Consider the following 10,000-nt stretch of genomic DNA (forward strand, 5'->3'; position numbering starts at 1 on the left):
TCCTCCTTGCAAAACAGCTCGAGCTCAGTGAGGTTGGATGGAGAGCATTTGTGAACAGCAGTTTTCAGTTCTTTCCACAGATTCTCGATTGGATTCAGGTCTGGACTTTGACTTGGCCATTCTAACACCTGGATATGTTTATTTTTGAACCATTCCATTGTAGATTTTGCTTTATGTTTTGGATCATTGTCTTGTTGGAAGACAAATCTCCGTCCCAGTCTCAGGTCTTTTGCAGACTCCATCAGGTTTTCTTCCAGAATGGTCCTGTATTTGGCTCCATCCATCTTCCCATCAATTTTAACCATCTTCCCTGTCCCTGCTGAAGAAAAGCAGGCCCAAACCATGATGCTGCCACCACCATGTTTGACAGTGGGGATGGTGTGTTCAGGGTGATGAGCTGTGTTGCTTTTACGCCAAACATAACGTTTTGCATTGTTGCCAAAAAGTTCAATTTTGGTTTCATCTGACCAGAGCACCTTCTTCCACATGTTTGGTGTGTCTCCCAGGTGGCTTGTGGCAAACTTTAAACAACACTTTTTATGGATATCTTTAAGAAATGGCTTTCTTCTTGCCACTCTTCCATAAAGGCCAGATTTGTGCAATATACAACTGATTGTTGTCCTATGGACAGAGTCTCCCACCTCAGCTGTAGATCTCTGCAGTTCATCCAGAGTGATCATGGGCCTCTTGGCTGCATCTCTGATCAGTCTTCTCCTTGTATGAGCTGAAAGTTTAGAGGGACGGCCAGGTCTTGGTAGATTTGCAGTGGTCTGATACTCCTTCCATTTCAATATTATCGCTTGCACAGTGCTACTTGGGATGTTTAAAGCTTGGGAAATCTTTTTGTATCCAAATCCGGCTTTAAACTTCTTCACAACAGTATCTCGGACCTGCCTGGTGTGTTCCTTGTTCTTCATGATGCTCTCTGCGCTTTTAACGGACCTCTGAGACTATCACAGAGCAGGTGCATTTATACAGAGACTTGATTCCACACAGGTGGATTGTATTTATCATCATTAGTCATTTAGGTCAGAGTTTGCTGCACTGAAAGTAAAGGGGCTGAATAATTTTGCACGCCCAATTTTTCAGTTTTTGATTTGTTAAAAAAGTTTGAAATATCCAATAAATGTCGTTCCACTTCATGATTGTGTCCCACTTGTTGTTGATTCTTCACAAAAAAATACAGTTTTATATCTTTATGTTTGAAGCCTGAAATGTGGCAAAAGGTCGCAAAGTTCAAGGGGGCCGAATACTTTCGCAAGGCACTGTATATACTGTATTCTATGCTATTCTACTGTATCTTAGTCCGTTCCGCTCTGACATCACTCGTCCATATGTATATGGTTTTAATTCATTCCTACTTAGATTTGTGTGTATTGGGTATATGTTGTGTCATTTGTTAGATATTACTTGTTAGATATTACTGCACTGTCAGAGCGAGAAGCACAAGCATTTTGCTACACCCGCAATAACATCTGCTAATCACATGTATGTGACCAATAACATCTGCTAATCACGTGTATGTGACCAATGACATCTGCTAATCACGTGTATATGACCAATAACATCTGCTAATCACGTGTATGTGACCAATAACATCTGCTAATCACGTGTATGTGACCAATAACATCTGCTAATCACGTGTATGTGACCAATAACATCTGCTAATCACGTGTATGTGACCAATAACATCTGCTAATCACATGTATGTGACCAATGACATCTGCTAATCACGTGTATGTGACCAATGACATCTGCTAATCACGTGTATGTGACCAATAACATCTGCTAATCACGTGTATGTGACCAATAACATCTGCTAATCGTGTATGTGACCAATGACATCTGATTTGATCAGCAAACAGTAGACATTTGACTTCAGATTCTAGTATGGTGAGCCCCCCCCTTGCCCTCTCTCTCTCTCTCTCTCTCTCTCTCTCTCTCTCTCTCCATGTGTGTGTAGGGCAATGCTGCAGGGGACTCATTGCCAACTCATAGCACACAGACCCAAACCCTCACAGATGCAAACGTGCAGTCACATGACTTATACATGGATGCATGCATGTACACACATACGCTCACACGCACATTGTGGAGAGAGAGAGAGAGAGAGAGAGAGAGAGAGAGAGAGAGAGAGAGAGAGAGAGAGAGAGAGAGAGTATACCCCTCTGTGGGAGCGCTTGCTGTGCTAATAAATAGTCCTTTATCATGCCTCCCTCTCAGGCATAGACTCTTTCTCTTTCCCTCTCCTCTACTTTCCCTCTCTCTCCCTCTCTCTCCCTCTCTCCCTCTCTCCCTCCCTCTCCTCCACTTCATATCTCTTTCTCTCTCCCCCTCTCCCTCTCCCTCTCCCTCCCCTCTCCCCTCTCCCTTTCTCTCTCCCTTTCTCTCCCTCTCTCTCTCCCTCTCTCCCCCTTTCTCCCTTTCTCTCTCCCCCTTCTCTCTCTCTCTCTCTCTCTCTCTCTCTCTCCCTCTCCCTCTCCTCCACTTCATATCTCTCTCCCCCTGGCAGCAGTGTCTGTTCAGCTGAGATTACCTGTGGCCCTTCACAAACACAATCCGGTGTGTAGGAGGCTACGCCACAGCCCCAGATGTGGAGGCTTAGTGCAGACTGGTACATTCTCTGTCCTAATCTCTCTCTCAGGGGTAACATACAAAGCAGAGCGCATATCTCTCTCCCTCTCCCTCTCTCTCTCTCTCCCTCTCCTCCACTTCATATCTCTCTCCCTCTCCCTCTCTCTCTGTCTCTCCCTCTCCTCCACTTCATATCTCTCTCCCTCTCTCTCTCTGTCTCTCCCTCTCCTCCACTTCATATCTCTCTCCCTCTCCCTCTCTCTCTCTGTCTCTCCCTCTCCTCCACTTCATATCTCTGTCCCTCTCCCTCTCTCTCTCTGTCTCTCCCTCTCCTCCACTTCATATCTCTGTCCCTCTCCCTCTCTCTCTCTCTCTCCCTCTCCTCCACTTCATATCTCTCTCCCTCTCCCTCTCTCTCTCTATCTCTCTCTGTCTCTCCCTCTCCTCCACTTCATATCTCTCTCCCTCTCCCTCTCTCTCTCTCTGTCTCTCCCTCTCCTCCACTTCATATCTCTCTCTCTCTCTCTCTCCCTCTCCCTCTCTCTCCCTCTCCCTATCTCTCTCCCCCTGGCAGCAGTGTCTGTTCAGCTGAGATTACCTGTGGGCCTTCTCAAACACAATCCGGTGTGTAGGAGGCTACGCCACAGCCACAATCATTACCATGGTATGAGGAGGACGCGTTTTACGTGGGAGTTTTCATACTGTAAATAACCAATATGGATGTCAGGAAAAGGCTCGCTCAGTGACAGAGCTAGATACAGTACTGTATCTCACACACACACACAGACACACACATGCACATGCACACAGTTGTGCGAGGCAGTCCTCTTATTTCTGGGGCGAAAGTAAGAGTAGGGAGAAGGTTCCAGGGATTGAATTAGGGAGGAGAAGGCCATTGTTGGGGTCAGGGGGAGGCTAGGAGTAGCAGGGAGTAGCAGGGAGCAGAGCTGCAGTTGCTCAATGACTCCATGACTTCTGACTTCTGTTTTCTCAGAGGCCAAGACGAGCTATCCAGGCACGGATCCACACACCAGTCAGTCAAACAACAAAACACTTTAGCAATGCTACAGGCCTGCCCGGTTGCTACCAACCAGTAAAAAATCGGCAGGTTGGATGTTCTCATCAGGTTACGTATGACAGTAATCGTCCTTCATTCAAACTAGAACAGCCCCATGGATTTATGGTTTGTCATGCCTCTATGGGGAGAATGTTTCTATCCAGTCAAAATAAGGTCATTCTGCTGGTTGAAAGCCCCCCCCCTGCAACTGAATACTTTTTTAATAGGTGGTAAATGTTCATTTTTATGCACGTTGTTAGTACACATTATTTTCTGGTAGCTTTTCTACGCCTCCCGGTCGTCTCAGACATTGGCTGTAACACACACACACACACACACACACACACACACAAACCACACATTTACACACACACACACACACACACACACACACACACACACACACACACACACACACACACAAACCACACATTTACACACACACACACACACACACAAACCACACATTTACACACACACAAGACACACATTTACACACACACAGGCACTCACACACAGGCACTCACACACACACACACAAGACACACATTTACACACACACACAGGCACACACACAAACACACACACACAGCACATTCACATAATAGCGCCAAGCTCTGCTAAAGGAACCCATTGATTTTATCCATCCATTATTAAGCATTGATTAGGAAGCGGCGAGTTGGTCGTGTCTTGGCTGGGTGGCTGCATAGAGGTTAAAGGAGGTCCAGATTGCTCCATCGATTTTAATGTTTGACTTCCGCATTGCAGTTACCTCCGTCGATGGGGGGAATGGAAGGGGGGGAGGAGAGGAGGGAGTGGGGGGAGGAAGCTTAGGTTCTATTGACATACAGTACTGATGAACATCTCAGCCCGTCGCCTCGGCCTACACCTCTAGGACATGTGTGACACAAAGAGGTAATTCTATTTTTGTTCTGGGCTGCATCCCAAATAGCACTGTTTCCCCTATACAATGAGGGGGGGGGAAAGTATTTGATCCCCTGCTGATTTTGTACGTTTGCCCACTGACGAAGAAATGATCCGTCTATAATTTTAATGGTAGGTTTATTTGAACAGTGAGAGACAGAATAACAACAAACAAAATAATCCAGAAAAACGCATGTCAAAAGTGTTATAAATTGATTTGCATTTTAATGAGGGAAATAAGTATTTGACCCCTCTGCAAAACATGACTTGGTGGCAAAACCCTTGCTGGCTATCACAGAGGTCAATACTTTTTTCCCTCACTGTATAGTATTCAGACCCCTTGACTTTTTACACATTTTGTAACGCTACAGCTCCGAGACAGGATTGTGTCGAGGCACAGATCTGGGGAAGGGTACCAAGACATTCCTGCGGTATTGAAGGTTCCCAAGAACACAGCAGCCTCCATCATTCTTAAATAGAAGAAGTTTGGAACAACCAAGACTCTTCCTAGAGCTGGGCGAACGGCCAAACTGAGCAATCGGGGGAGAAGGGCCTTGGTCAGGGAGGTGAACAAGAACCCGATGGTCACTCTGACAGAACTCCAGAGTTCCTCTGTGGAGATGGGATATCCTTCCAGAAGGACAACCATCTCTGCAGCACTCCATCAATCAGGCCTTTATGGTAGAGTGGCCAGACAGAAGCCACTCCTTAGTAAAAGGTACATGACAGCCAGCTTGGAGTTTGTCAAAAGGTACCTAAAGACTCTCAGACTATGAGAAACAGGATGCTCTGGTCTGATGAAACCAAGATTGAACTCTTTGGCCTGAATGCCAAGAGTCACGTCTGGAGGAAACCTGGCACCATCCCTACGGTGAAGCATGGTGATGGCAGCATCTTGCTGTGGGGATGTTTTTCAGCGGCAGGGATGGGGAGAATAGTCAGGATCGAGGCAAAGATGAACGGAGCAAAGTACAGAGAGATCCTTGAAGAAAACCTGCTCCAGAGCGCTCAGGACCTCAGACTGGGGCGAAGGTTCACCTTCCAACAGGACAACAACAGTTAGCACACAGCCAAGACAACGCAGGAGTTGCTTCCGGACAAGTCTCTGAATGTCCTTGAGTGTCCTAGCCAGAGCCTAGGCTTGAACCCAATCGAACATCTCTGGAGAGACCCAGTCTGAAAATAGCTGTGCAGCGACGCTCCCCATCCATCTGGGAGAAACTCCCCAAATACAGGTGTGCCAAGCTTGTAGCGTCATACCCAAGAAGACTCAAGGCTGTAATTGCTGTCAAAGGTGCTTCAACAAAGTACTGAGTAAAGGGTCTGAATACTTATGTAAATGTGATATTTCCATTTTTTATTTTATATATATATATATATATATACAGTGCCTTGCGAAAGTATTCGGCCCCCTTGAACTTTGCGACCTTTTGCCACATTTCAGGCTTCAAACATAAAGATATAAAACTGTATTTTTTTGTGAAGAATCAACAACAAGTGGGACACAATCATGAAGTGGAACGACATTTATTGGATATTTCAAACTTTTTTAACAAATCAAAAACTGAAAAATTGGGCGTGCAAAATTATTTTTTAAAATACAGTTTTATATCTTTATGTTTGAAGCCTGAAATGTGGCAAAAGGTCGCAAAGTTCAAGGGGGCCGAATACTTTCGCAAGGCACTGTATATATATTTGTCATTATGTGGTATGGTTTGTAGATTGATGACGAAAAAAACAGTGTAATCCAATTCAGAGTAAGGCTGTAACATAATAAAATGTGGAAAAAGTCAAGGGTATGAAAATCATATTTATTCACTCCTAAATTAAACATGTGCACGATGGATAGTTTGACAACAAAGTCGATGGGCTGGTCTGCCCATTGCGGCTCAGCTCTAAGAGGCAGGAGTGTATCCGTTACATATGGTTTAGAGATTACACTGGAGGCATGTGAGGTATTTGAGTGTCCTTCTGAGAATGTCCAGGCAATAAGAAGAAAGGAAGCCCGCTGATTTACAAGCTCCCGATGACTCCCTGGGATTGAGCCTCAGTGGGTAGTAGTTCCGCTGCATTCTCTGCATAACCCTTTGATAAAGAGCAGATCTGGATTCAAACAGTACTTGAAATCGTTTCAAAATACCGTACATGTATTAGAGTAGAATAGTACCAAAAGGCCAAACCCGATCCGTCTGACACTCCAGGCAGGCAATTTTCCCAAGTACGTCGTACATCTGAACAACCGATCAAAACTCTATGTTGACTATGTGCAACGCACAAGATCGTGGTCACTTTTCCACCCAACTTAATCAGTGTTCCATCGAGAAATACATTTCCCCCAATGCGATACCTGATCATAAAAAGCCATTTCCTTTCGCAATGCAACGCTCAAATGACTTTTGATGTGATTCTCTCCTCTATTGTTGGAATGAATTGTACTGTTCCTTCATCCTTAATTGATGATCACTTAACCGCTTGGTAAACCTACAGATTTGACTTGGTCAACGGGTTTTTGTCTACTACAGAATCCGAGAACTACGTAATGAAAATGCCTGTCTGTAAAGTAGAAACACAAAAAAAGTAAGATGTATATACCCCGATGTACTGTGATGATGGTGCCTATTGTGATTTACACTTCACAGGAAGTAACAACAAAAGAATCGGACATTGACAAGATCAGAGATGTGCGGCACACAGATCAGCGGAGGTTTTACAGCGGGCGCAGCGAAATCTTTACCGCTCCTACCGTGCAGTAATACAATATCCATACAATACCATTACGCAAATAATCCCAAAACAGTCCAAAAACAGGAAAGAAAACCTGCCCTTATGCTGTGAACATGTATCCAACATGAAGTTGATGGGGTCTTTCATGGTTTAAACTAGTTTACTAAACAATTGCATTGGCCAATACAGCTCTGTAATGCTGTAAAAAAAAATATATATATATACACCATTTACATGGCAGACCCTTTAATCCAAAGTGACAACAGTCCACACATTTTGGTATGTGACCGCAGTGGGAATCAAACCCACAGCTCTGGTGTTGCTAGTGCCATGCTCTTACCTACTGAGCCACGTACGGGCCCACCACAATACATAGGTGCAATGCAATACTATAAAAAAACATTAAAAAAATACACAATTACAATACAGGTGAAATATGCATGATTGCCATCCCCATGAGCGAAGCCTCTTTCAGGCCATTGGATGACTCATGCAAAGGTTTCATTCCTGATCTAGTTCAGGGTTGGATTCGCCATGCCCGAAGTTTTTTCCCCCAAGTGCATGAACAATGAGGATATTTCCAGGGATTTTCGATGAGAACCTATGGCCAAATGCGCACGACCGGCTTGATGCTAACTAGTGCCTGCTAAACACCACACTTCTTTCATTTGATTACATTGTGAAAGACGTCTTCAAGGGTCACACCTTTGATCACATGTGGAAATGTGATGTTCAGTCAATTTGAATGGGTAGTGTATTGCAGTCAGGCCCTGACCTTAGAGATCCTTCTATTGTATTCTCTATGTTTGGTTAGGTCAGGGTGGGACTCGGGTGGGAAATTCTATGTTTTCTGTTTCTTTGTTTTTGGCCGAGTGTGGTTCTCAATCAGAGGCAGCTGTCTATCGTTGTCTCTGATTGGGGATCATACTTAGGCAGCCCTTTCCCCCCACCATTAGGTTGTGGGATCTTGTTTTCTGTTTAGTGTCTTAGCCTGACAGAACTGTGCGCTTTCGTTTTCACTTTTGTTATTTTGTTTGAGCATTTTTTTGAATAAAAGAATCATGAACACTTTCCACGCTGCACTTTGGTCCACTCTTCCTACCACCAACGAGAGACGTTATAATTGCCTAATGTGAAAACTGTAATTGACAGTACATTCAAAGGGCAATTTTATCTATTGGATCAACTGGTAGTTAAAATGACTCAAATGAGAAGAAATCATAATGCTGTGTTTTGGTGATTAAACCAATGTTCTCATTATATTTCACAGTAAACTTCTATTTTGGATCAACGGTTGTGTGGTAAAACAAGTCTACAAAACAAAATTAATGCACGATGAAAGGTTTTGAACGTCAGACTGGCTGCGTTACTAGTATTACCAGTTTGGATTTCTGTACTAAGAGTTTAGAAAACTCACCACATACCAAATAAACAGTAGACCCAGTTTCAGAAGTGTTTGAACCCAGGCCTGATATATAGTGTAAAGGGAGGTATGCAGAAATTGCCTGGCACCATGATCAGGTCAACCTGTTCTCTACATACATCTATACTCTGTGTGTGTGTGTGTGTGTGTGTGTGTGTGTGTGTGTGTGTGTGTGTGTGTGTGTGTGTGTGTGTGTGTAAGTTTGTGCCTGACTGTGTGGACTATCTGGTAAACGTTACAGCAGTAGAGTGTGTTCTGGGTCTGTTGGATTCTTTGGATTTCATGAGTCTATAAAGGTCTTTGTTCTTATTACGTATCCACCGCTTTTACTCAACCTCACTATTCTAATAGACTGCTGCTCTTCCTGCTGAACTTCATTATGAGAAACCTTTCAAAAGGGTACAAGAGAGAGAGAGAGAGAGGGGGGAGAGAGAGAGAGAAAGAGGGAGAGAGAGGGAGAGAGAGAGAGAGAGAGGGGGGAGGGAGAGAGAGGGGGGAGGGAGAGAGGGAGAGAGAGAGAGAGAGAGGGGGGGAGAGAGGGAGAGAGAGGGGGAGGGAGAGGGAGGAAGGGAGAGAGAGAGAGTGTGAGAGAGAGAGGGAGGGAGGGAGAGAGAGAGAGAGAGAGAGAGAGAGAGAGAGAGAGAGAGAGTGAGAGAGAGAGAGAGAGAGAGAGAGAGAGAGAGAGAGGGGCGAGGGAGAGAAGGAGAGAGAGAGGTGGCAGGGAGAGAGGGAGAGAGAGGGGGAGGGAGGGAGGGAGGTGGAGGGGGGAGAGAGAGAGAGAGAGAGAGAGAGAGAGAGAGAGAGAGAGAGGGAGGGAGAGAGAAGGGGAGGGAGGGAGGGAGGGAGGGAGGGAGGGAGGGAGGGAGGGAGGGAGGGAGGGAGGGAGAAGTTGAGAGAGAAAGAGAGAGGGAGAGAGAAAGAGAGAGAGAGAGAGGGAGGGAGGGAGGGAGGGAGAGGGAAGGAGGGGGAGAGAGAGAGAGAGAGAGGGGGGGGGAGAGGGAGGGAGGGAGAGAGAGAGGGAGAGGTTGAGAGAGAAAGAGAGAGAGAGAGAGAGCGAAAGAGAGAGAGAGAGAGAAAGAGAGAGGTTGAGAGAGGAAGGGAGAGAGAGGTTGAGAGGTTGAGAGAGGGAGAGAAAGAAAGAACGAAAGAAGAGGAAGAGAGGGAGGAAGAGAGAGAGCGATAAAGAGAAAGAAAGTGAGAGAGATTCCCGGCTAAATCAGCTTGCTTTTCAAGGTAGAGGAATTGACGAGAGTAGCTCAGTCCCCCAATCCATCCGTGGGCTGCCTGCACCTAACCAA

At 45.3% G+C, this 10,000-nt stretch overlaps 1 protein-coding gene across 6 annotated transcripts in view; it reads right to left on the reverse strand.

Annotated features, from left to right (window-relative positions):
- Positions 1-10,000, reverse strand: part of LOC139368410 (rho guanine nucleotide exchange factor 25-like) — a 141,802-nt gene that overhangs the window by 95,137 nt on the left and 36,665 nt on the right. The gene's annotated exons all lie outside the window — the stretch shown is intronic.

This window comes from Oncorhynchus clarkii, chromosome 16 (assembly GCF_045791955.1).
Source record: "Oncorhynchus clarkii lewisi isolate Uvic-CL-2024 chromosome 16, UVic_Ocla_1.0, whole genome shotgun sequence".
NCBI classification, from domain to species: Eukaryota; Metazoa; Chordata; class Actinopteri; order Salmoniformes; family Salmonidae; genus Oncorhynchus; species Oncorhynchus clarkii.